Raw genomic sequence first — 27,418 nt, 5'->3', positions numbered from 1 at the left:
ATGGGTCCAACCTCCTGACTACCGAGCCTCCGCTGGGCACTGCTGATGTATATGTATACGTGCCAAACCATTCCTCTCTTTTTGATCATTCTATTTCAGGATCAACACTTTGAGAGAGAAAATCTGTTTAGCTGAGTTTATATCACATGCTGCTCCTTGAATGGAGCAAGGTTAGAAATCCTTCAAGATTAAAGCGCCTGTGGTGGGAAGCCCAGGGCTCATCTTTAATGCTCCACAAGACAGAGAACTGATTCCCCAAAAGGAAATCAAGATGCTGCCAGGAGGCAGAATGGAAGCAAAGCAGCCAAAAAATTGACAGTAGTCACGCGAGTGCCATCCCAAGGTAAGAGACATCTGGCTCCCTGGGATGGTGCAGGGGCAAAGTGACAAGATAAACACAAAGTCACAGGAAGCAAGGGTCATAACTAGCTATCTGTGACCCAAATTGTCCCTTTCTAAAGGCATTCCCTCTTCTGTAACTCAAAATTTAAGCAACAGGTTCAGATTATTTTTCTCTAAAAGTAACTAATTTGATTGTGCCACTGGAGTGCTTCTTTTGACAAAGTTTGAAGATTTCACCTACCTTACCCACTAACTTTACCAAGCATCAGTTATTAACATTGAATAACAATTGGTAAATATACACACAGACCCCATTGAAAACCATGAGCAGGAAAGATTTGGGGGCATAGTTAATATTTACAATCTTTCCTGGAGAAAACTTTTATTTCTCTTGCAGTAGCTTCCGTTAGCAGCCCTTCTCATGGTGACAATCACTATATCAGTTAATAACCAAAGTTATATCATAGGTCATCAACTCCCAGCCCATCATTAATTCCTAGACAGTATTATTGATACAATGTTTCTGCGATGTTACAGTGTGAGACCCTCCAAAAAGAGTGAAAAATAATGTTTAATTCCCCTCTTGGCTGAAGTTGCTTCCCTCCTTGCAGTGCTCTCTGAAGGTGATCACCTGCTGCTCGAGCCCTGTCCCACGCCCATCTCTAAGGAAGCATGGAGCTGCCCTCTGGGATGGACATCATGCCATCACCGATTTGGGGCCTGAGTAATCTGTCCCTCGTCTCAGTCTATGAAAGAATACTAACATTTGACATAAAAAGTTCTGGGTTTCACTTTCAGCAATTTCCAGTTACTAGCAATGGACTCTTAGAGTAATTGTTTTCATTTCAATGTACTTACTAATTTATAAAGTGGAAATACTGCCATATTGTTTTGACGTGAGAAATGTTACTGGATCTTCATTTTCAGTCCTTATTCAGCTCTCACAAAGCCCTGATAATTTCTAATGGATAAGAGAGACAGGAACATATTTTGGTATATTTAGGTTCTGCCCCCCCTCCATCACTCACATTTGAATAATAAAGAGGATAGTGTGTCTTTATCATTATTCATGAAAAACTTATTTTAACAACACATTGGTCAACTTCAGTGGGGTGACATTTTGGATATTGCCTAATAGAGGAGTGGGATCTGTTTGCAGAGGAATCAACCCCGTGGTTAGCAGACTTGCAGCCCTGCTCCTGAAGCCTAGGGAGTGAGGGGATCTGGAGATGAAGTTAATCACTCATGACCAGTGATTTGATTGATCATGCCTCAATCACAGCATCCCCAGAAATTAAGTTCTAGTCAAAGGGTCTGTAGGAGCTCCCGGGCTGCTGAGAAAGACCATGCCATGTGCCTGAAAGGCAGTATACCACAAAACCTCATGAGGGCAAAATGTCTTGCACTCAGGACACTTCTATACCTCACTCTACTTCTCTTTCATACGCCTATTTGTGTGTATCCCTTAGGATATTCTTACAGTAAATTGGTAATAATAAATAAACAGGTTTTCCATGAGTTTTACAAGCCATTCAATAACAAATTACCAAATGCAAAAAAAGGGTTGTGGGACCCTCCACTTAATAGTATTCATTCGCAAGGACAAGTGTGCTTGCCATCTGAAGTAGCATGGTCTCGTGGGACTGGGCAGCTCTCGGTTTGTGGAAGTCCATGCTAAGGCAAAGCAGTTAGTGATGGAACTTAGTTACATTCTAGTACATCAAGTCAGCATGGACTGAGAACTGGAGAACAGTTTTGGTATCAAAAGAGTTGTGTTATTTAAAAGTTTTTCATTACAGATATCTATCCCAACTATGTCAGAGGCTTCTTCAAAGGGTCAAATAAATATGGTGCCCATAGGTTATCAACAACTCCCGTGGGATGAGTGGGCAAAGCAGTCTGTGTCTATTTGACATTCACATAGTTGCACTGAGACAAGTTCTCTCTTTTTAATATCATCTTGCTTTCATCAAGCAGAAATGACCTGGATCTGTTTGTAAATCTATCTTGTGTTGTTTGCCTTTCTGAGGGACAAACTCACTGATCCTCAGAATCTTAACAGATAAAATACTGCAAGATAAACTAGACCATTTATACATCTATCAGGTTCCTCTGAGAACTGGCAGTAATAATCTCTCCAAAGGCCTGACTCTCTTCTCCCTGCCCTTCCCTCTTTTGCTCCTTGTTCCCATTTTCCCTCATTCCTTTCTGGATTTCTCTTGTCCATGTATTATTTATCTGCTCATCCCCCTTGTGCATACCTGTTCAGTCCTTACCATGCTCCATGCACCACACCTGAACAGTTTTAACTCCATCCTTCAACTGTCCTGAGCTGACACTCCACGGAGGGGCTGTCATTGAGCTGGAGCTCCAGAAACACAAGCTTGTCCTCACCTGTGCCTTCCCTGTGCCCTGACTCGAGGACGCTAACATGGGACTTCCCACTGAGTCCTTACCAGTCCTTATTTATTTGCTTTGAAGAAACTGAATGAAATCCTTACTTAAAGTGCATGTAAAGTAGAGCTATGGGCCTCACTGTGTCTGCTGGATGGGTATCTGAGGGGGAATTTTCAACAAATTAATATTCCCACTCAGTTCCTGAACAACTTGAGAAGCAAGATAGAGAATGATGGTAGCCAACATGCCAATTTAAAACTGATTAGGGCTAAGTTGGAAGACACAGCCAAGCACAACAGCCAATAAACCCTGTAACGCCATCCAGTGTCAGACAGGCATTGCCATGCAGTCAAGCACAGCGCTGTGCCAGGGCAGGACGCCTGTGTGCAAGTGGCAGGGTGGAGGAGTCATCGGCACACTCACTACAGGAAGATTGGCACTCAAGGCTGAGGAAGAACAAAAGCAACTGAGCATTTTTCAGGACTGGGGATTTCAGTTAATTTGTTTATTTGAAAGGCCAAATGACACAGAAACAGAAGCAGAGATAAAGAAAGGGAGAGAGAGAGAGAGATCTAACCAGGAGTTCATGACCCCAAATGTCCACAATGGCCAGCACTGGTCCAGTCAAAGCCAAGAACTCTGCTCAGATCCCCCATGTGCCAGAAGCCCATATACTTGGACCATCCTTGGCTGCTTTCCCAGGTATATCAGTAGGGAACTTAACTGGAAGCAGAGCAGCCAGGACCCAAGCCAGGACTCTGGTATGGGATGCCAGCCTCACGAGCAGCAGCTTAGCACATTGTTGACCTGCTTTATAAATAAGTGTGCCACCTCCGCTGGGGTTAGAGAGAGTGCAGGGCTGGAGGGAGACAGTGTTGCAGCATTATGCTTGCTTTTCAAAAAGGGAGGATAGGAGCAAAAAGGAAAATCCCCACTAGCTTCTTCCGCCAGAGGGATGTACATAGTAATCACCTTTCTATTCACATCAATAAGCCCTTTTCTGTAGACAATATTCTTTCACTTGATTTTGAGAAGCACTGGTGCATTTACTACATAAAGGGCAATTTCTGAAGGCCTTATATAATCAAGCTCAACATAAACACAGTAATCCAAATCACATGACACATGACAAGCAAATAAACAGCTCCCTCCCCACTTCTTTTTGCTGCTCTCCAATTTCAATATGGAGGTTTTACACAGTCCTCGGTCTCTGAATTATGAAGTAAGCATTCTTAAGGAGAGTTTTCACTGACTTGATCTAACTTAGCAAACTGATTTAATGTCTATGAGGCGCGAGCTACTATGCTAAGGACAGAAGCTAGAAAGAGAAATAAAAATACAGTCTGTTCTCAACAAGATCATGGAGCTCTATGGGCAACAGACAGCAGAATCAATAACACCACGGTAAGAGCTTCAGTGAAGAGACACACAGCATCTCGTGAAATGCAGATGAGAATACCGGATTTTCTTCCAGGGCAGAATCAGGCAAACCTAAAGAGAGGTGATATAAATAAATGACTGAATGAGGGACACCCAAGGTGTGGTCCAGGAATGAGCTGACCTGCAGGCCTTCTGTCTCCTCCTCCCTTCCATCCTTGAGCAAGTGGTCCACAGTCTACACTCTCTTGCATATTCTAAACCTCATCAAAAATCTAGGTTCCTGGAGGAACCCAAGGTGAATGGAAAAGACACATGAGAATGCAACTGAATCCTACTTATTCAAGAATGTTGGGTAGGGGAAGGCCAGATGATAAGATCATTTAGCATATTCTGCATATGTATGTTGCCATATGCACACACTGAGTATCTTACACACTGAGGCTCAGGCTGTGCTTGCGGAGTTAGGAAGGTCTGTTTTATTCATACATTCAACTCATGTTGAACATTCACTACATGCCAGAACAAGATAGAGTGATGAAAACGAGAGGCGCCATTCCTGTTCTGATGCCCTTTATCTTCTCATGGGCTTTCTCTACAGTGAGCTAAAATAATCATCCAAAGACAGAAAATCAGTGACTGGGATTTGGACCTTGGTTTTTTTTTTTTTCCAACTCCAAGCCCTACACCCTAATTCTGTTCTAGAAGGACAGGGTCAGTCGGAAATCACATGTCTGCTCTCAAGAGCAGCTCCCTCCACAGGCCAGGGAAACAAGCAGTGGGATCAAAGCTTAACTTCCTCTTCTCCCCTGGGCATGAGCAGCTCCTAAAACTGCAGTAAATCTTTATTTCTGAATTTTACCTTCTGCTAAGAACTCCCCTTGCATGCATCATCATCATAGCAAAAGAGAATATGGGTGGTTGGTCCTCTCTCATCACACAGGGAGTTGAAAAATATCCCTCCAAACTTCAAATCCACATCTAGGGATAAGCAATACAAAATAGGTAGACACATCCAGGCTGTAGCACAACAGTCATCACTTGGAATTGTACTCACAAGGTTACACAACTCAAAATCTACATCTGTCCACACAAAGTACTGTGATTCCCAGAGGTGTTAGGAAGCCCGTGTAGGACACATCTAACAAGGAACCTGTTTCTGAAGGCATAGTGGGTTCAATTTCTGAGGAGTCAAGTTTGCCTTCCAAAGTCAGACCATTTGTTTGTTCATTTCTTTCTTCATCTAATCCTATCTTGCCTCATTTAAGCTAGAAGGTAGAAACTCTTACTTCTGGTACAAATAGCTAACAACAAGAACAGTACCATTAAAAGTTATACATAGTACCTGTAATGAGTCTGGATCTGTGTTAATCCATATTATGTTTAATGTCTTGCTTAATCCTTAAATAAACTATGTAAGGTAGGTGCTATTATTATACCACTTCTCAGATGAGGAACCTGAGGCTTAGGAAATGAGATGGCTGAAACACAAACCTAGGTGGCTCTATAGAACGGGTCCGTGCTCCCAAACACAACTCTGAGCACTCACCAAGTCTCACTTTGATTATATCTTATCGTGAGTATGACTCATCCTGGCCATGTCACTTTTCATCTCCTTGGACAGAGCCAAGATGTGTCTCTTCCTCCATTCAAAGCCCTGAGAATTCATGATAACAATGTCACACACAGACAACTGCACCGAAATGAACAACAAACACTCCCTGCCTTCAAGGAGCTCACTTCCAATGAAGCAGAAGATAAACCAACCGCTCCTGCACTGGAAGGCAGGATCCCCTCCTCGCTGGGGAGCAAGCCAGCCACTGCAGAACACTGTCACTACCTTGAGACTTCTCTGGGATGAGACACACCATGCACGGGATCTTTGGCAATGTGAGCAGGATCCTGCCAAGGATGTGAGAAGGAATAGAGGTATTCAGGTTGATGGCATGGCATTGCGCCAAGGCACCACAGAAGAATCGGAGACGATCTGTTTAAACTGATGAAGGACTCGGGGCTGTGTCCTTGCTTTTCTAACTACCATGAGCAGCCTGCCATTATTAGCTTTGTCTTTTATTTGTTCTCTATTCTCTAGAGCCTGGCACTAGGGAAAGAAAGTACTCAGAACAGGTCCTCTGACTTCCAGAGTATCTCATTTTCCTTCTTCTTAACTCCTGCACCATATTTCCAACACTTGACTGAAAAGGCCTGGCGGTATGCTGGGGGAATATGGTGAAGGTTTGCAGGCTTGTTTTTCCGCCAGGGTGGATACTGTCTTTAATACTAAGGAAGATGAAACACTCCCCGCTTATCCTTGGGTTCAAAGGAGAAAACGTAGCTTGCCTGAGGTAAGTGACACCACTACCACTCACAGAGACCAAGGAGGAACAGATATCTGACGTCTGGGCTGTTGTGGGCAGTCTCAGCCTGCAAACGGAACAGTGACCGGCTGAGTGTCAGTGAGCAGGGTATACGATTCATCATTCCTTCATGAGGGATGTGAGTACCCTTGGTATGTCAAATACTCGCATGTCCCTATTCCAGAGGTGCTGTTACTACAGCCATTGTCCGCTGAGAAGACAGAGGCTCGATTTGGTGATGTCACGTCTCCAACATCACCCCTGAACTCTAAATCCAAGCAATTTTCCCCTGAATCAGGGATGCTTCTTCTGATATGGGCACAGAGAGCAGTGGGAGTAACTTGCAAGAAATAAGGAACACAAGAAAGGAAAAGTTTGTAAGAAGAGACAGAAATTGCCCAAGATTGCTCTTGGAGAAGATTTGCAGGTTAGGGCATAAAGAAGGAGGACAAATAAGCAAGAGGAAGTGGGGTAACCACAGTGTTGAACTTCCAGCCATCATCACAAGATGTCCCAGACAGCTTCCTCTTCCTCAAACTCATCCCTTGCATACATGGTCAGGCACACACACGCAACATGGCCATGGTATTCATCAAAGTACAGTATCCAAATGGAGTTTGAAATAGCCCCCTACTCTGCTTAAGGCAGCCACTTCCGCCTTACATCAAACAGTGGCTCCCGAGCTTACCTGCACATTAGAGTCATCTGGGAAGCTTGCATGATTAATGATGCCCTAATACCCGACACTCTGAGATTCTGCTTTAATTGGCCTGTAGTGTTCTGTGTGTGACTGGGAGCAGAAGGCCGAGGTGTCCCTGCAGCGTGTTTTGGGGTTCTAGGGAGGAGAAGGGAGTTATCTGAGCAGCACAGGCTCAGAGCACAAAATCCTAGCTTCAGCTTCAGCAAACCCAATTTTGTCATACTGCCGTATTGACCCCTGCCTCAGATTTCCATTGAGGAAAAGACCGTGCTGCTAAAGAAATAGGCAAGTTTAGAAGCCACCGCCTTAGAGGTTCTTAGATGCCAAAGGCGCATGGGGTTTGTGTATCAAGAAAACTTTTTCTCAGCATTGTCTCCGAGTTTATCTACTGACAGCTAAAATACTAGAGTTCCTACGCATAATTTCTGAGAGAAAAAAATCACTTGAATTATTGCAAAAATATTATGGCTTAATAAAACTGTCAGCGAAGACCATAAGTCTAGAGTTCATGATGACCCTGACACACTCACGCACAACCAGTGTCCTGAAAACCTATGCTGTAGTTGCCAAGGATATCACCCCAAAGTTCAAACCCAAAAGCAGACTTCCATGACCTGTACATTGTAAAAGGGGAAGCTGAGCAAGGGATCGATGTGTGAGGTACCATATAATCACGCACATCTTTCCATCTTGGGTCCAATCTGCAGGGCAGTCCTGTCGCGGGTGCCATTCCCACTCAGCCTTCCAGAACCTCAGCAGTCCCTTTCTTTGTAGCAGGGACTGAGGCTCATGGGGACCAGCTGGCACGTGGCGCTGCTGCTGCGTAGTCCTGTATCCCCAGGATCTGACCTGAGATCTGACCGAGCCTGGAGTTCCCAGTTAGCAATTTCTTGCTGGAAGAGGGAAGACACTTCACTGACGAGGAGTCCAGTCTGAAGATGTCTTTACCTCCTCCCAAGTTCCCTGGCTTCTGCACAGTTTTGAGGTGCTCAGGAGCCCATTCTTTGAGAAATGGTCACTGCAGCAGATCTTGCTAGGAGTGGGCATTGGGCCTGGTGGCTAAGTGCATCCAAACTGTGTGTCGTCATTCCAGACCTACCTACACCCCTGGACTCCAGCTTCCTGCCAGCGTAGACCTTGGGAGGCAGCGGTGATGGCTCAGTACTTGGTTCCCTGACACCCTTATGCAAGCCTAGATGGCGTGCCCCACTCCTGACACTGGCCCAGCTTGGCTCCAGGCACTGTGTGCATGCGAAGTATGAACCACGGGACTTAAATACTCTCTCTTACTCTATCAAAATTTCCCTCTAATTAATTAACTAATGATTCTAACCAACAGGTCTTGCTATTCGGCTTCTGTATTTTCAGACACCTAAACACTTGGATGCCTGGGGCTCAGGCCAAAGAGGGAACACCTGCACCTATCATTTCCATATTTGAGAAAACACTAGCAAACAAGCAAAGCTTCCCTGGCATGCTGATACATCCACGGCTCTAGCTCAAGGCTGGAGATGGGTGCTAACACACAGACACCATCCACAGTCTGGCCAATGTGTAAATAGGAAAATGTGGAATCGGGGTATCTAGCTGGCATGTAAATGAGGCTGCTGAAACTGGCTCAAATGCCATGGAAACGATCTGTTCTCTTTTACATTGTCTTGTCCTCAATATCCCTTGTAACCTCAGAAAAAAAAAATTGCCTAGCTCCTATGCATCTGGTCACAAATTTCAAACAAAATGAATTTTTCTTTTGTCTTTAAATGCCCATACAAAAAACTTTAAACAGCTCTTGCCACCCCAGCCGAGTCTTCTCTGTCAGACACCCCAGGCTCAGAACTTTTATTTCATTGGGTTCATCTCCCAGAATAATACATACTTCTAAAGCAGCACTTATTATTTTCTTCTCCTACTGTAATAAATAAATAAATAAATAAACTTTCAAAGTTTAAAATAACTAAAATTGCTGAGAAAAAAAAATCCCAGCTAGAAATGCAATGATTAAAAATTGGAGTCTTCCAGTATTATGTATTATGTAAGGTTTTTCCATGAATAACGATTTCTGCTAAGAACCTAAATTGCCACACATTAGGGCAGAGTTCCGTAATTAGTGGCAGGGGCAAAGACAGAAGACACTTTCCAGCCTCGGAATTGGCAAGATCAGAAATGAATGGCGCCATAAAGATCCCGTGTCTTTCATTAATGCTTAAAGCTGAGACTTTATTTATAAGAAAATTCTAAATTCCAGGCCAGTCTTGCCGGACTGTCCTTGATCCAGGTAGCCTGTTTGTCATGTTAATGAAGAGGAAAGTTCCAAGTTTCACAAAGACTTTTTCTCCCAGAGCTGAAGGAGAGAAAGTGTTGTTAAGTTGAGGTGAACCCTGAAACCCTTTCCCTAGGATCAGCTGGCCTACAATCAGAAGTAAACCTGTTCTATCTCCAAGGAGAACGTGACCTCACCACACACAAGAGACCAAGGGAGAAGACAGCCACAGCCCAGCATTTGGGCAGGCTGCACTTACTGCACCAGCACGTCTCAAATTGTCCCACAGACAGCTTCAAAAATGCAGCCTGCTGAGCCCCCTCCCTGGCGTTTCCATTTAGAAAGTCTGGAGCAGGAATGCTCGACTAAGTTTCCAGGTGAAGGCAAGACTGCAGGTCCCAGGACCTCACGTGGGAAGCCCAGGCCTGGCCTGCCACTTGCACTGTTTAGCAGAGGTCCAGACTGTAAAGTTAGAATCTGTATTCCTAGCTCCCGTGCTTAATAGCTATATGAACTTGGGCTGGTAATTTAATTAATAACAGCTTCTGTCTCCTCCTAATTGGAAAAGGAATAATTACAAGGTTGCTCTAAGAATCGGATCACATATTGTGTTCACACTGCCTAACTCATAATGAACACTCCATGGGTGGTTTTTATTCTTTCTATTCAAGACCCACCTCAACACCCTGCTGGAATTGTACTGCACCCTGTAGTGTTGATCTCCCAGTCCTATAAAATGTTGGCTCACTCTGCTTTCCAACTTGCCCAGTGGTAAGGAAATTCCTGCTCCCTGCCCCCTTGGAACCACCCAGGGCCAAGCGGTCTCCACCAGCCTAGTCCTCTGCTGCCACCTTGTGGCTTTTACTCACCTAACACCTGCAGGCTAACTCCAGGTGGGGCGGGTGCCTCAACACAGGGAACAAAAACAAAGGAGCCAGAGATGCTGACTGCTCCAACTGCCCAGCAAAAAGGAAAGCCGTTGGGAAGTGTCTTTACAAAACTCCAAAGGACTCATCCAAACACTGAGGACTACGAAACCAAAGACAGGATCTTAGGCCGAGAACAGGAAACCAGAAGGGCTAGCGGCAGGATGCTCCCACTGGTCTCCCGCTGGACAAGGTCCTGAGCAGCACCTGCCTTTAGGCACTTCTGAGAGTCCTTGGGGCTAGTCCTGTTCTGCTAGCTTGCCAAAGTCAAATCAGGGACAAGGCTACTGATAAAGGGATCTCAAAAGGTGCTATGTGGGAACCACAGAGCCCATTTCTCGTGGTCTATTCATTATAAGCGGGCCTTTGCAACAGAAACCCAATGCTCCAGCAGGGAGAGAAGTAGCACATGGAGACACGTGAGCCAAGAAAGGAGTGCCCAAGATGCCCTTAGCTCTCCCTTTACCAGAGGTCATCGCCCCATGCGGGGCGCAAATGCAAATCTTTTCGACTCTTTTCTCTTTGCCCACTAGAGGGCAGATCTCTCTCAATGACAGTTTGATCAGAACCAGCACGCATGACTTTGAAGATGCCTTTTTAAATTCAAACTTCGTCTGCCTAGTTTTAGTTTCTCCTTCTCCATCCCTCTGCTAAGTGCAAGACTGAGCGGGAACTCAGGCTCCTGGAGCAGAGGAAGGACAGGAGGACGGACGGGGAAGAGCAATGGATGCCTCCACTTTCCCTTCACTCCTCAGGAGGCAGGGGCAGGGTGAGATCAGGCCCAGCTCCTCTCCACTTCAGCAGTCACCAGCGGGGCCCTGTTAGCTACAGCTGCTTTCCTGGCACACACAGCCAGGCCTCCACATGCCAAGCAATAGAGTGGTGACAGTCCTATGGCACCTTACTTGGGGTTGGCTGGAGACAAGATGGATTGTGAAGAGCCGCTGAGCAGAGTACCCCACAGGAGAGGGAGTGCCAGCCACGTGCCGGTCTGCTCTTGTATATCGCCTCCAAGAGGAACTCCAGCAATATCTTCTGCTGGGGTCCTCTGGCTCAGTGGGCAGAACTGTTGGTGATGCCGTGTCTCCCCTCCGGGGTGTCTTCCTCACCCACAGGAAACCCTCACATCTTTACAAGCAAACAATGTAGATGGCCTCTGCAACACCCTTCTTGTCTCACACACACACAGAGCCGGGGACAGATCAGCAATGAGTGACTCCCTCCATCGATCATGAAAAGCAGTCTGTCCCTTCTTGCGGGAAGGCGTGGGAACCCTTTACCCTGCTGAGCCTGAGGGAGGGGAAGTGCACTTAACTTCCTTCCCTCCCCGCAGGCAGGGGAGGCTGCTCTCACAGGAGCACTCACACCCGAGACTCTGGGAGGTCTCCCCCGCGGTGTATCCTCCTCTTAGAGCAAGGGACTGGGAGTGGAAGTGGGGGGTGACAGGACTGCATGCAGCCACCTCTCAGGGAGAAGGGTGTACTTCCTGGAGTCTCACATCAGCAGGTGGGCTGTGTGGCACAACCTGGCCTTGCATTCATTGAAGGCTGGCTTCACGAGAGGAGGTTAGGTCACCACAAAAGGGTCACTGCTCTAGGAGCAGCAGAAAGTAAGCTAGGGAGCAATTAGAGAAGAGACCAAGGCACAGTAAAAGACACAGGATTTGACCGGACGGACGCGGACCTTTATTAAAGATGCACTCTTCTGAGGGCAAAGTGAGTTCAGCCATTGCTTCTGAATCCGGCATTCCATAGGAGTGCTGGTTCTAGTTTCAAGTGCTCCCCATTTGATCTGGCTTCTGGATAATGGGCCTTGGAAAGCAGCAGAAGATGGACCAAATATTTGGGGCCCTGCCACCCACCTAGGAGTTCCTGGTGTTGGCTTTGGCCTGGCCCAAGCCTGATCAATCCCTAGCCATTGTGGCCATTTGAAGACTGAACCAGCAAATGGAAGATCTTTCTCTCACTCTCTAAGTCTGCCTTTAAACTAAGTCTTCCAAGAAAATAAAATCCACTCCCTTAAACTAAGGCATTTAATAATACTACATCATATTTTACAATTTATACTACAACTTGACAGATTCATCTACGCAAATGGGTTTTAAATCTTGCAACAATCATAGATGGCACAAGCGTCATTTATCCACTAATAAAAATATGTAAATGCCTAGATACTGAAGGATGTGCCCTAAACCACATAGCATTACTGGGCAGTTAGGCAGGAGCACCCGCCTGGGTGCCAGCACAGAGCAGGAGCATGCCTTACAGATCCATTACCAACCAGCAGAGGGCAGACTCATTCCCTTCACGTGAATTTGCGCTGTGGGAAGAATCCCTCTCCATTGTCATTCTGAGCAAAACAACAACAACAACAACAACAACAAATAACAGAAACACCTCCTTGCCTGGTTTTAACCATTTGGGCATTGTTCTGGTGTCTTCCATGCTTGGACTCAGGGGCTTCAAAGCCCACTTGGTTTTGTGTGTAGTGGTTACTGGGATTCTCAACAAGGTCCCTGACATCTCTTCACTACTCACCTGATGCGTCCCGCCAGAGCCACCGCCCCCCACAACTGACGGATACCCAGAGCCACACCTGGGTAGACAAAACTTCTTCAGCGGGAAGAGCCACCTCAGCATCAACCTCCAGCAGCCCCTTGAGCCATCAGGGGGTTGCCCTTCTGAAGGAGCCAACAGGAAGAGCAGGGGATGGTCCTGTCCTTGGCCTCTGCCTCCCCTGGGAAGGCAGCCCGTCGCAGCTCTCCAGGAGTCATCAAGAATGGCAGCTCCCAGTCTACCTGCCCACCACATACCGTACCATCTCTCTCCTTTCTTGGCCTCAGAGTCCACATCTGGGGACGTGGGGCTAGTAACAGTTTTCTAAAGTCCCCCACCTTCTCTTCTCCTTGGTGCCAAATCCCTCCCTCCCCTCAGATCTGCCTTTTGCATTTTAGACACCGAACCCCACGCAACGTCTGAAGGAGTGAAGTGGAGAGACAGACTTGCTAGAGGATTTTAACAAGAGTACCTCACAGGCATAATGAATATTCATCAGCCACAGTAGTATAAACGTTTTCTGTTGCTCCAGGTTGAGTCAGCCTTAACGACTGGGCCTGCAAAGTTGGAATCAGGGCTGAAGCATCTCCTCTGAGTGCTCTCTTTGGCCTTGGAGAAGTGTCAGCCTGTTGGCATTTGTAGATCTGGCGACCCACAGCTTCTCCCCGGAGATAGATGAATGATGACCCAGAAGCCACAACGGAGGCAGATGCCGCTCAGATGAACAGCTCCCTCTCCTGTCTAAGGAGTCACAGTCCTCGCTGTTCTGAATGTTGGGAAAGAGTTTCCCACGTGGTGTGAATGCTCCCCCATCCTGGCACCATCAATGGCATGACACACCAGGACTCAGAAGTGCCAGATTTGATCTGAGGAACAAAAATGAGAGACGAGATTCCCCTCCTCCCAAATCTCAGGAATCAGCAACTTTTGCCTCTTCCCATTTGATTATAATTGATTTTAAGTCACCATTTAGCAGGGGATAAAAAGGACATCACAAACAAACCTTGAACTATCCTCAACCCTTCGTCTGAGGCTGGAATGGATTTTACTTCACTTTTGTCCCACTGCCTGCAGGTAGAAGCAAGGTCTCCCCGTCAAGGGGACTGCAACAAAGTCAATGTGACTTCTCAGAAAGCCTGCAGTAGAACAGCCCCATGGGGCTCAATCCAATCACAGAACTGCAGGGCAAGACAGACCTTGTCTCTGTGCCTGGACACATCATCAAGCCTCCTATTTTCTGTGGTGATATGGATGCTAGTCATGAAAAAACAACTGTTTACTAATTTTCTCTCATTTCAACCAGCCTGCTTTCCTAGTCACTGAAGTCCCAGCGGACTCTCCTTTGTCGGGAAAAGCTACTGCCCCTTCATTGGCTCTGAAACTTTCCCTGACTCTGGTTCTCCTATGCCCCTGATCTCTTCACAGCACAGCCCAGCAGAGGGAGACTCCTAACCTAACCACCAGTACAACTGTAACATTCTCTATAAGTTGCGTTAAAAAAAAAAAGGACACAATGTGGCAAATAATTGACATAGAGGCAAAGGTGCCACTTAGGGCATCCCATATCAGAGTGGTACAAATCTTGGCTCCACTTAAGATTTCAGCTTCCTGCTGATGCATACACTGGCAGACAGCAGGCGGCGGCTCAAGTACTTCAGTCTCTGAAACCAGTGTGGGACATGTGGGCTGAATTCCAGACTCCTGGCTTCAGCTTAAGCCAAACCTGGCTGTGGTAGGTATTTGGGGAATGAACTGGCAGACAGAAGATCTCCGTATGTCTCTCTGTCACTCTCTGCCTTTTAAAACATAAAAATAAATAAAAATCTAAAAAAAAAAAACAAAGAATCAAGTGAATCTGATTTTAATAATATATTTAACACAGTGTGTCCAATAGTACAATTGAATATGGAAGAAACACTTTTGTAAGGTTTATTTGTTTGTTTGTTTGTTTAGAAACTCATAGCTACAGAGGAGAGAGACTGGCCTTCCATTTGCCGGTTCACTCAGATGGCCCCACCAGGCAGCACTGGGCAAGGCTGAATCCAGAATATAGGAGTTTTATCTTGTTCTCCCACAAAGGTAACAGGGGCACATACATTTGTGTCTTCTTGTGCTGCTTTTGCCAGGCACTCGCAGAGCGCTAGACTGCAAGGGCAGTAGCCAGGACATAAGCTGTGTGTGTGTGTGTAGGAGGCTGATTTTATTATCCTTTCTCTTACACAGATGGAAATTGAGATTCAGAAAAATCTCAAACACAACAAAGATTGAAACTGTGTCTTTAAAATTTGTAAATACGAAAGTCAGAAAAAAAGATCCTTTGGTTTTCCATCTTACATGTCCCACATCTGGACGCTGAGATTGGATTTTGCAAATACAGGAGCATCTTGAACTGCTTCCGCCTTTGGAGCTGGACGTCCTCTCCCTCGGCCCCTGCCGTCCATGTCAGCACGTCATCTATACAAAATGCTGGCATTGCTTAACACTCATCAGATCAAGCTGAACTCATGTCTACTTCTCTCTCACGTTCCTTTCCCCCATAGTGGAAAATGTTAATTATATATGCCTGAACTGACCTATTTCTTCCACTTGTTTTATACTTATATACATGCTTATATACATGCTGCATTATAAAAGTACATAGAATTATTCTTTTTAAAAGTTATTTATGCATACAAAGGGAGCTAATGCCATGAATTTCATAAACACAGTTTTTGAGAGAAGATAATACTTCCCTCCCTCCCATTCATCCTCCTATTCCCTATTTTCATTTCATATTTTACTCACTACACCACAACACTGGCCCAACATTAATATATATTAATGCTAAAATATTAATATCTTGCATTCTTTTTTTTCATCCTAGCTTTTTGGAGTACAGTGTGTGTTTTAATTTATACATGGAGCACATGCAAACTCAGACTGGAAACATTTCAAGAGCTGCTGATATTAACAGTGCCACCTTAATACAACACTAAGTACATTTTGGTACAATTATCTCTTTATATTTTTAGCTGCCCTGTAGGAGTAGTCCCTTAAAATCAGGACCATCTGTCATGGCCAACTTTTAGCAGCCACATGATAACCGCATGTAGAATTATTGACTGGCTTAATCTGCAAAATCATATTGCTAGTGGATACTAGTAGAAGAAAAGAAAAAGGAGATACACTTCACATTGAGTATTATGCATTAAAGGAGAAATGAGGCCCTTAAATTATGATGCTCAGACATATGTCATAAATGGAGATAGGAGCTCAGATGCAAAACAGGGAGGTTTAATTTGTGCAAGCCCTTCTTATAGTAGAAGGCAGAACAAATAAACAAACAAAAAAAAAACCCTGCACATTTCACATATGGATACTGGGCCTTTACTGGAGAAACTCAGGATGTGTATTTAGCGAGACAATCTTAGCATGCACAAGTGCTGACTTTGTGGTAGCTCGCAGGTGAGCTCCACATACAAAGCCTTTATATGAAGCAGAACTGTCATGCCCTGCATGGAAAGCCTCTCTCTTCCTTTACCCCACTCCCCCAAGGAATCGGTAATCTCAAAAAAAAGTGGGGGTGGACAGGGACAGCACAGTGGCATACCACACTAAGCCTCAACCTGTAGTGTTGCCATCCAGTAAGAGTACCAGGTAGAGCCCAGCTGCTCCACTTCCCACTCAGCTCACTGCTTACAGCCTGGGAAAACAGCAAAGCAGGGCTCAAGTCCTCAGGCACCTGTATCCATGGTAGAAGCTGTATCCATGGTATCCTGATAGAAGCTCCTGGTTTCTAGCTTCTGGTTGGCTCAGCTCCAGACACTGGAGCCATTTTACTACTGAATCAGCAAATGGAAAATCTCTCTCTCTCTCTCTCTCTCTGTTTCCCTGCAACTCTGTCTTTTCAATAAATATAAATAAATAAATAAATAAACGACACAAGAAAGTTGCTGACAAAATTTGTTCACATTTGAGCACTATTCTTCAAACTTCAAATGCACATTATCTGGTGATATTGTTAAGATATAAATTCTCTCAGGAGACCTGTGATGCAGCTAGAGATTCTACAGGTTTACATGAATTTCAAAATTTTGCATCATAATAAACTTAGCTCCGTTTTGCATAAATTATTTAAACAATCCTTACACATTTCTGACATATTTCATATGATGCTGATGATCCATGCATCCCATTTTGAGAAATAAAGTTTTAACTGGACTTATGTGATGTTTTATCCAATCTTAGGTTTTCATTTCTTAAAGGGAATCCCAAAAAGAGAGCACTTATGCCCACAGAAATGAGCAATAATGGAACTTCTGCAGTCAAATGAAGTTGATGAGACATAAAACATCCTTTGGGTTCTGCAGCAACGCTACAGCAGCACTTCTGCTTACAGGTGAGGCCACCGAATGGGCAGGCAGTAATTGTGGCCTCTTAACAATTATCCTGCAGCAGAGGCTGAATTGGAATCTAATCTCTAATGTTTATGAGCCACATGATGTTATGACTTTCACTCTGAAAACTGAGGTTTCCCATCCATGAGGCCTCTGCAGTAGCATCACAGAATCTTTGACCCACCAGTGGAAAACCAATGTGACATTCGCTGGTACAGTTCCTGACATACACTTGGGGTTCAACCAATGCTTATTAAATCTCAACAAAAACATTGTTCTGTCAACTTCCTGTGGACAACAGTGGCATAAACCTGGTGGGATGAGAAAGAAGTTCCTAGCTTTGCCTTCAGACCAGGGAAGGCCTCCCCAAGAAGCCGTTAAAGTTATCAGGACAATAAGATGCTGCACTCAAGGCTGGGTATGTGCTTGCAATGAAGGAATCTCAACTGAACTTGAACTGTGATTATGCACCATGGGGGGAGGGTTGTGGGAGGAGCGGGGGAAATCCAAGCACCTATAAAACTGTATCACATAATACAATGTTATTAACAATTAAAAAATAAAGATATTTTTAAAAAGATATAAAAAAAAGAAAGAAGTTCCTAGAACGAGGTATGTCTACTTTTACGTTGATGAAGCCTCAGAGGTTGGAGATTTTTATAGAACTAAACACATCTCTCTGTACAAAAGCAGTACAAATATATTCCAAGCAAATGCCTTCGGAGAGTGGGTATAATTTCATCTTTCCCTATTTTTATATTTCTTTACAGTTGCCATGAGAGTATTTTAATAACCTCAGTGGAGTTGAAAGTGATGCAGATAATTGCTATAAGTAATTTAAGGGCTGTTAAACCTAACAAACTTCTCCTGTGGAATACTTTGCTGAACAGTGATCAGCAGAAATAATGTAAAAGTCGTGTGCTCTGTAAGTTTAAGCTCTTTTTTCCTGTAAGCTGCAGTGAAATTGTAATGACACTGCAAGGAGGAAGGGCATAAGTGTTGGAGTCCTTTCTGTTCCTGTCTCAGGCTGGCTCACGCTGCAGACGCCCCAGAATTCCAGTGATAAGGCAGCGTCATTCAGATGTCATCTCCCATTATCTGAACTGCCTGCTAATGTCTTCATGTGTGCTTCTTAAGATATTTATTGGAGGGACTGGCATGATAGCCTAGTAGTTAAAGTCCTTGCCTTAAACACACCTGGATCCCATATGGGCACCGGTTCTAATCCCGGCTGCCCCACTTCCCATCCAGCTCCCTGCTTGTGGCCTGGGAACACAGTTAAGGACGGCCCAAAGCCTTGGGACCCTGCACCTGCGAGGGAGACCCAGAATTGCTCCTGGCTCCTGGCTTCGGATTGGCTCAGCTCCAGCCATTGCAGCTGCTTGGGGAGGGAACCATCGGACAGAACATCTTCCTGTCTCTCCTCCTCTCTGCATATCTGCCTTTCCAATAAAAATAAATAAATCCTTATTTAAAAAGATTTTTTTTTGGAGCTTTTTTAAAGTATAAAACCTCTAGGGATCTGAATTTCACCCTTGAAGTGACCAATCTCTAGCTGTGTGATCTTGAGCAATTCTTTCCACCTCCACAAGGCATGAGCTTCTGCAGCTGTAAAATGAGAAGATTTTGTGCCCTTAAAGAGTTCCTCCAGCTCTAAAATCCTTTTATCCTAATCAACCTCTATTCTCAGAAGTTGCTTTCCTAATTTTAATTATCAAAAATATAACCATGAATCAAAAGAAGAGTAAATAAAAATGAAAGAAAGGAAAAAAGAGAAATAAAAAAAGCTATCTTTAACAGCATATGCTAATATTACAAAGTTCATGAATTTTCAACCTCCCAGTCCCTTGTAGACCCATTATCAAAATATTATTTCAGGCAGTCCCAATTGCCCAATTGGCTAGTCTTCCTCTTGCAAGAGCCCAGGATCTTATATAGCCACCAGTTTGTATCCCAGATGCACCACTTCCCTTCCAGCTCCCCACTTGTGGTCTGGGAAAGCATCAGAGGATGGCCCAAGGCCTTGGCACCCTGCACCCATGTGGGAGATCCAGAAGAAGCTCCTGGCTCCTGACTTTGGATCTGCTCTGCTTAGCTGTTGTTGCCAATTGGGGGAGTGAACTAGTAGATGGAAAGTCTTTCTGTTTATCTTTCCTCTCAGCAAAACTACCTTTCCAATAAAAATATATAAATCTTTTTAAAAACATTCCTTCAAACACTGACTTAATAAACTTGATTTCCCTACTAGCTCAGCACACAGTACATTAGAAAAAACAAATCAGAAAGAGCAGGCAATAACATTGATTTTTACCAGAGAAGCTCAGTGGGTTCTTTTCTCAGCTCAGTATAAAAATTAAAAGCTGGGAATCGGTTGCAGACAGAGAAATTTTATTTGTAAAGTGACGAAGTGATAGTGGAAAGAAGGAGGAAGGAGAGAACACCTCCAAGGAGAGAGCCAGGGGGTGGGCTGCCCCCGGAGGGAGAGAGGGAGAAACACCAAAGGCTTTTGGAAGAACACCGGGATTTTAAGCATTCCCTGACCCTCCTGGATGGGAACCTGCGAGGAAGATGTTCCCCATTGGTGGTCTCTCAACCAGTTAGCAAATGCCTGGCCTGTTTTTATGCCACCCACTTGAAGGTGTGGCCAAGACTTCAGTGGGCTTGGACAGTCTCACTCATAGTACAAGTGAAAGCCCAAACAAGACAACAAAAAAATTTCATGCGGTGAGAAACTGTCTGGTTCACTGCTCCATACTCAGTGTTAGGTATGTCATCCATGCATTATAATGCTGAATGGATGAGTGAAAGCAATAGTTAAAGAACAAGATACCAAAAAAGAACCGAAAGATGTGAGTTGAAAGGAGTGGTTGGGGAGCATTTACTACAAATAAACATACTTTAAAAACCTCCTAAAGGCCTTTTCATGTGCCACAATTAATATTCATATGGGCAGCTATGGCTCAGCAATAAAGATTTAAGTTATGTTCAATAATCTTTCACTAAGACTGTAACCAATTACTTTTAGCAAAATATGGTATATAAGATTGGAAATGTATTTATCTTTGCTCCCTCCAAATACCTTATCAAAAATGCAAGTGTGTTTGCATGTGAGACTTCCACGAGGAAAAAAGGAGGAAAGATCCACTGTGGATAAAAAATGTTGCCTGACTTTTGTAGACCAGAAAGCTCCAAATGAAATTATTAGAGCTGATAAGCGGAACAGAAGAGCCTCCTGCCGGGATCCAATAGGAAGACTCAGATCTCAACAAAGACTCAACAGAGACAGAACCAACAAAAGGCAGGAGCCAGCGGACTGTAAGCAACCTTCATTCAAGGCGTTAGGAGAGCTCCTTCCCCCACCTTGGCAGGGAACCAGGGATTTATTCCATAGAGAGGAGGACTGGTGAGGAGCTAGCCCCCAGTTCACAGCAGACATCTGAAGAGCAGAGCAATCTGAATGAAAGGCTCTATGACAACAGTGAGGGAAGGTCTAGTTGCCCTTGACTCTGGACTCCAAGAACACTGACAGTTTAGGACTATCTTCCTCCCACAAACACCCTCCCCAGTAGAAAACTGGAGGATTTTATCGGGGGGGGGGGGAGGGGGGAGGCAGAACAACCCCAGAAAGCAGGAATTTAAATACTGCCACTGGTGGTGGGCTGGAGGGAGGGTGACAGCGGGGGGTGGTCCCACAAACAGCCGGATCCCCATCTAACCCCAGGACAACTGACCAGCTCTGTTCCTACCACAGAAGAGCAACTGGTCAGCTCTCATATAATGTTATCAAGGACAAACAGACAAAAAACAATCTATGGAAGCCCGGGCTCCAGTCAGAAAAACCAAAATCAAAGTAAGCTATCGAGAGACACGCAAAGGAAATAAAAACAGCAAAAAGAAAATTTTGAATTCATGTAACTCAAATATTCATTTGTGGCATTAAGAATGGTATGTCATATTCCTCAAGGAATAGAAAACAAATTAGCACTTTTGAAATTTGAAAATATGATACTTGAAAAATGCTATAGAGGTTTGGAATATAAAGTCAAGAGAATCTCTCAGGAAGTAGAACAAAAAGACAAAGAGCTGAAACAATAAGAGATAAGAAGAAATTTCAGTAGCAGTCAGCCCGAGAAGTCTAAGCACTGTGAAACATAGTCTCGGCAAAAAAGGAAAATAATGAGGAAAAACTTATCAAAATATTGATGCACAGAAAATTTCTTTTAAGCGAGAAACATGAGGTTTTGGATTATAGAGTCTATTGAATGTATAACTCAATAAAAAAAAAAGAGAGAGATTTCGCACACATCTCCCATTACTGTGAAATTTCAGAACCTCCAGGAGAAAGACACTGAGTGCTTCAAGTTATACATAATTAGCTCATATACAAAAGCCTGGAAATATTAATGTCATCAAACTTCTCAACAGTACACAAAAAGCTTCAAGTCATGAGAGCAACTGTTTCAAATTCAGAATGAAATGTTGCACTCAGTGTGGAGAGATAATAATACGAATTACACCCAGACTTCGGGGTCTTAAAAAGAGTTCTCATACATACTTTCTCAAAATTTTACCATAGAATTGCTTTACTGAAATCAGAGTGAAAAAATCAAAGACAAGACATGGGATAGAGAAGCAAGGGGTGTATCCTGAGGACAGCCACTGGGCAGGAAGCGCAGAGCACAGCTTGGAGAGCCCAGGCTGCAGCAAGGGGAAAGAGGAATGTCTCCAAGACCTCGCTACTTCTACCTGGGCGGGAAGTCACAGTCACTGGAGAGTTTGAAAATAGTTATTGATAATAAGACAAATAATTGGATGATGGGAAAATGAGAGAATTACTAATTCCAAGAGTCAAAATATTTAGAACAAAAAAAAATGTAATCGAGAAATGTTAGGTTAAAAATTGTGCCAATATTTCACATTGTTTTAACTAAAAATTTGATCTGATTTGTATTGGAAAATGGAAGGAGAAGCAAAGACATTGAATTATAATTGATGCTATATCCTCAACTTTATAATGAGAAGCCAATAAAAGTGGAAAATGATAAAATTTGATGAATTAAGAACTAGTATTCAAGAGTTTAAGGATTGCCATTTTGGGGCAGTAGACTTGGCTTTCTTCTTTAACAGCCTTCTAGTTCTGTTTATTTTTGTTTAAAAAATATATTTTTTGGCAAAAGTTTTACATGACTATGAAATAAAATCAGATAGCATAAGTAATATGACCCAGGCCAGTGACAGCGTTAGAAGTTCTCTCCTACAGAGTGAAGTCATAGTGTAGAGGCTGAGGAAAAGTGATCAAGGGCCAGCATATTGGCACAGTGGGTTAAGCCTGCAGCATTGCAGCACTGCAACACTGGAATCCCATACTGGAGCTCTGGTTCAAGGTCAAGCTACTCTGCTTCCTGATAATGTACCTGGGAAGGCAGTGAAAGATGACCCACATACTTGGGTTCCTGCCACCCATGTGGGAGACCCAGATGGAATTCCAATCTCCAGGCTTCAGCCTGGTAGAGCCCTAGCAGTTGTTGCCTGAGGGAATGAAACAGCAAATGAAACCTCTCTCCCTCTCTCCTTCCCTTCCTCTCTCTTTCTCTCTCTCTCTCTCTCCTCTTCAAATAAAGACAAGATCTGTGAATCCAAAAGTAGCCTGAACCATCAAGAAAGTCCAAAAGGTCATGATCCAAGAAAATGGATAAGAAGCAATGAAAATACTCATCAGAGCATTGTTTGTTGCGACATTAGGTGAGGCACAAACCTTTATTTTAGACATTCAGAAATAACCAAGAATGTTCAAGTGGAGCTCTCACTTGGGAAAAATGACCTTGGAGGGGCAAGGTTAGGCCTGCAGTTCTAGACAGACTGTGGTCAGTCCTGCACAACAGTCTCCACGACCTCTGCTGTGGCAACTGAGAAGCAGGTGCTCAGAAAAATGCTTCCCGAGTCACATCTGCTCTCCAGGCATGTGATGGTGTGAGACTGGAATGCTACTGCCTAGTAATTATAAAGGTACACAGGTGGATAAGCCACTGTGACAGACTACCACATCAACACTGAAATGCTGATTTAAGTGCCAGTTTGGCCACCTACAATCCAACTTCCTGGCAGGCAGGAATGCACCTGGGTGGCAGTGGACAATGGCCCAAGTATTTGTGTTCCTGTCTCATGGGGCAAGGACACAAGTCTTGCCAACCCCACCTGGAATTCTCAAATGCTCTCTCCCAACTCCAGACCTTTCACTGCACTTCAGTACGCCTTCTTCATCGGGCAGCCATGTGATAAGATCCTAACCTTCCTGTCTCTCCACCCACCTTCCCAGGGGACAACATTTATCAAGTCTGAAAGCACTTGCAAAAAGATATTGCAGGCCCCACCCATTTCCCTATTTCTCCAAACTTTCCCATCCTTCAGAACATAAAAAGACCCTAAAATTATAAAAGACCCAGCCTGCTGAAAATTGGGCCTTCTACTACATGGTTCCTCTGTCCAAAGGCTGGTAGCTGAACACCTCTTTGGATTTATTTCTCTGACATTAAGTTTAATCTGGCTGTGAGTCTGCTCCCCGTCTCTTTTTTGTTGCATGACTCTCAAAACATTGCCATCACGTGGGAGACCTAGATTGAGCTGCTGGCTCCCGGCTTTGGCCTGGCCCAGCCCTGGTTGTTGTGGGCATTTTGGGGTGTGAACCAGGAGACAGAGGACATTTCTTTGTCTCTCTGTCTGCCTCTGTCATTCTGCCATCCCAATTCATGAATCAGTAAAATTTTTCCTTAAAAATCCAACCATGGGGAGAGTGGTAGGACCTGTAATGACAGTGGAGTGCATGTGTCAAAATCAGGCCACCTCAGTGGCTTAGAGGGAGCAGTGAACAGTATGCCCACATGTACACGGAGGACTAGGCAGTGCATGGGAGCCTGCAGAGGACATCCGGCACCATAGCAAAGGATGGAGGGCAGACAAATTGGTCAACTACCACAGCCTTGCATTGAGAGCAAATTTCTAGACAAATGGAGATTTCAAGGTAGACTATGTCAGAAAATAGACCTTGGAAGGATTTCCTCATCCTTGGATGTGTGAGACCAACAGCCTGTCTGAACTATCAAAACCACTTGAACAGAAAACCCTCAGAACATGCTCTACGTCGGGGACCCTGGGATGACTTTGGGGGCCATGCCCCATCCCCAGGTACTGAGGCAGTTGGGAGGCTGGGTGTGGCTTCTCTCCTTATCTCCCTCTTTCCCCCGGATACAGAAAAGGGGAAAATAAATGTAGAAACAATGGTCTCAGCCACTTTCCCCTAACCCTTGACCCTTCCCACCATAATCAACTATGTAAACATCATCAAAAATAAAATAAAATAAATTCATCACATCCTAATTAGCAACTAGAGATTTATTTGTTTTTATTGGGAAGGCAGATATACAGAGAGAAAGAGAAACAGAGAGAAATATCCTCCATCCACTGATTCACTCCCCAAGTGGCCACAACAGCTGGAGCTGAGCCAATCCAGGAGCCAGGAACTTCCTCCAGGTCTCCCACATGGGTGCAGGGTTCCAAGGCTTTGTGCCATCCTCCACTGCTTTTCCAGGCCACAAGTAGGGAGCTGGATGGGAAGTAGAGCAGCTGAGACATGAACCAGCATCCACATGGGATCCTGGGCATCAAGGTGAGAATTTAGCCACTAGGCCATTGCACCAGACCCAAGATTGCAATTTCTGCAATAGCAGGGACTACTCTTAGACACTCTGGCCCTGGTTTCTTTGGCCCTAAGCCTGGATAGGGTCAGATCCACAGATGGCAGACAACATTGCAAACAGAGAAAATTGGGACTGGCACAGGAAGTGACCTACAGATGAAAAATATCTAATATAAGCCAGAGAGATCCCCTTCAAAATGGTTAAGTTTTATGTGAAGCTTTAGTGCTTAAAACTTCCATTACATGAAATATTCACTTATGTAGAACAGCTCATTCCCTAGTAATATGAGATTAATGAGGCATCACTGTACATAAAAACTGCCGAACTGGCTCAGATCAATGGGCTGTCCTGTCCAGTATCCTGCCTTCGAAAGGGCATAAAGGAGTAGGAAATTCAGAGGCAAAAAGAAGTGACTGGAGCTGGGGCCTGGTTGCACCACCTTAAATGAATCATGTACCTTTGGACATGCTAGTCTATTCTAGCCTCAATTTACTCACCTGTAAAAGTTATGTAACCTTGTTTTATTAAAATATACTGCGAATTTCTCTGCTGAATTTTTGAAGTTGTTTATTACTTAGACTCATAAAGTCAGTGAACTAAAATCGTTGAAAGAGTCAGGAATTTTTTTTAAAAAGACTTGTGTATGTATTTGAAAGGCAGCCTTATAGAGTTTCACATCATCATCTGGAGGATGTGAAAATCTAATGAGATGGTATTCTTAAAGGGGCCTTTTAGAAATGCAGTCTAAATATGTCAATTAGTCCAACTGGATGCTGTTTGACAGCTTGGGTTGCTGATATACTTAAAAGATCCTTAACTTCAATTCATGCCAATTCTTGAATTTTCAATATAGCTTGTTTCTAAAATCCTGAATCTCAGGGTCGGTACTTGAAGTGCACAGCAAGTTTTGCTGCCATCTGTAGGCATTCCACCTGGGTATGGGTGTTAGATCCTAGCTGTTCTACATCTGACTGAGTCCCCTGATAAAGGTCTGGGGAAAACAGCAAATGACCCAAGTGCCTGTGCCCCTGCCATCCACATAGGAGGCTGCGAGAAGTTCCTGGCCCCTGGCTTCAACCTGACCTAGCTCTAGTCCTTGTGATCATTTGGGGATTAAGCCAGAAGATAGAAGATTGATCTCTCTCTCTCCCTCCCTCTCTTTCTCTCTGTGTCTTATCTATTTATAGATAATCAAATCTTTAAAATTTTTTAAATAAATTTTTAATTATTGACTGAGTCTGTCAATAATTTTGGTTCACTGATTTTCTGATACTGAGTAATATTTAACTTCAAAAACATCAGTTCCCCAGCTGTAGGCAACTGTGTAGGTTGTCTAGTATCTAGGCAAGTATCACACTTCTGGGATAGAAGTACCTAATAACTGACGGGCATTCTGAGCCTGGTTAATGTCAACTCTGTGTTAACTCTACCAGTGTGCCAGCATAGTTGCCTAGTCTACTTCTTTAATGATATGCAGGGAACACCATGCACTGCCATGTGGCACTGCCTGATGGGGACAGGGGATACTCTGGCCTCCAGGCATACCACATGTTGCCATGCAGCAGACGAGGGCTATATATATATCTGAGAGAAGGGGCTCTGGGGACATACTGGAGTGGGAGCAGCTGAAGGCATGTTTGGCAGGTGAAAAATAACTTCTAGGGGCTTCCACAGACTGAACCCCTGCACTCACAGGTAGGTAAGGGAGCTGAGTTGGAGTGGTTTAGAGTGGGGTAACCGGAAGGTATGTCTGGGTCAGGCCAAGGCACCTGTCCACATGGGAGACCTGGGCTGGCCTAAGTAGCATCACCTACCGTCCACCAGTGCATATGAAAGTTAGGGTTAGGTGGGGTGAGAATGGGGGTATGTCTGGCAGAGCTCAGCAACAAAATCCACCCAAGAGTGTCAGGGCATGGATAGGACACATCAGGCTAAGCCACAGAACCCACAGAAACCTAAGAGTTATGTGGGTCAGATTCTATAGGGAATTTGTGGACTCCCATTATGAGATTGCAGCACCTGGTAGTTTGTGCAAGAACTGGGGTGGTGATGGCCTAATCCAGGCTAGATTGTGGAACTCACTGACACCTGAGCCAGGGCTTGGAGGAGGGCCAGGCTGGACCAGGCTTCAGTACATCCAAAGAATAGTATTGGGGGTGGACCATGCCAAGTAGGCCCACAGCAGCTGCTGGCAGACACGAGATATCCAGGACTGGGAGGGGGCCTAGTAAGAGAACTTGAGGAACTCACCTACCAGGCCACAGCTTCTACTGGGGGACACAAGAGCTGTGGCTGGGGACAGGCCATGCCAGACTGGGCCACAGCATCCACTGGCACACACAAGTCCTGGAGCAGGCTTGGTAGGGGAACTTGAAGAGTTCCCCTCTTCTCAGCCACTGCTTCCACTGGTGAGTGCGAGAACTAGAGCTGGGAT

This window comes from Ochotona curzoniae, unplaced genomic scaffold, assembly GCF_017591425.1.
Source record: "Ochotona curzoniae isolate NIBS_2020 unplaced genomic scaffold, NIBS_Ocur_1.0 contig_883, whole genome shotgun sequence".
Lineage (NCBI taxonomy): Eukaryota > Metazoa > Chordata > Mammalia > Lagomorpha > Ochotonidae > Ochotona > Ochotona curzoniae.
The sequence above is the reverse complement of the archived record's forward strand: the minus strand, read 5'-3'. Positions refer to the sequence as shown.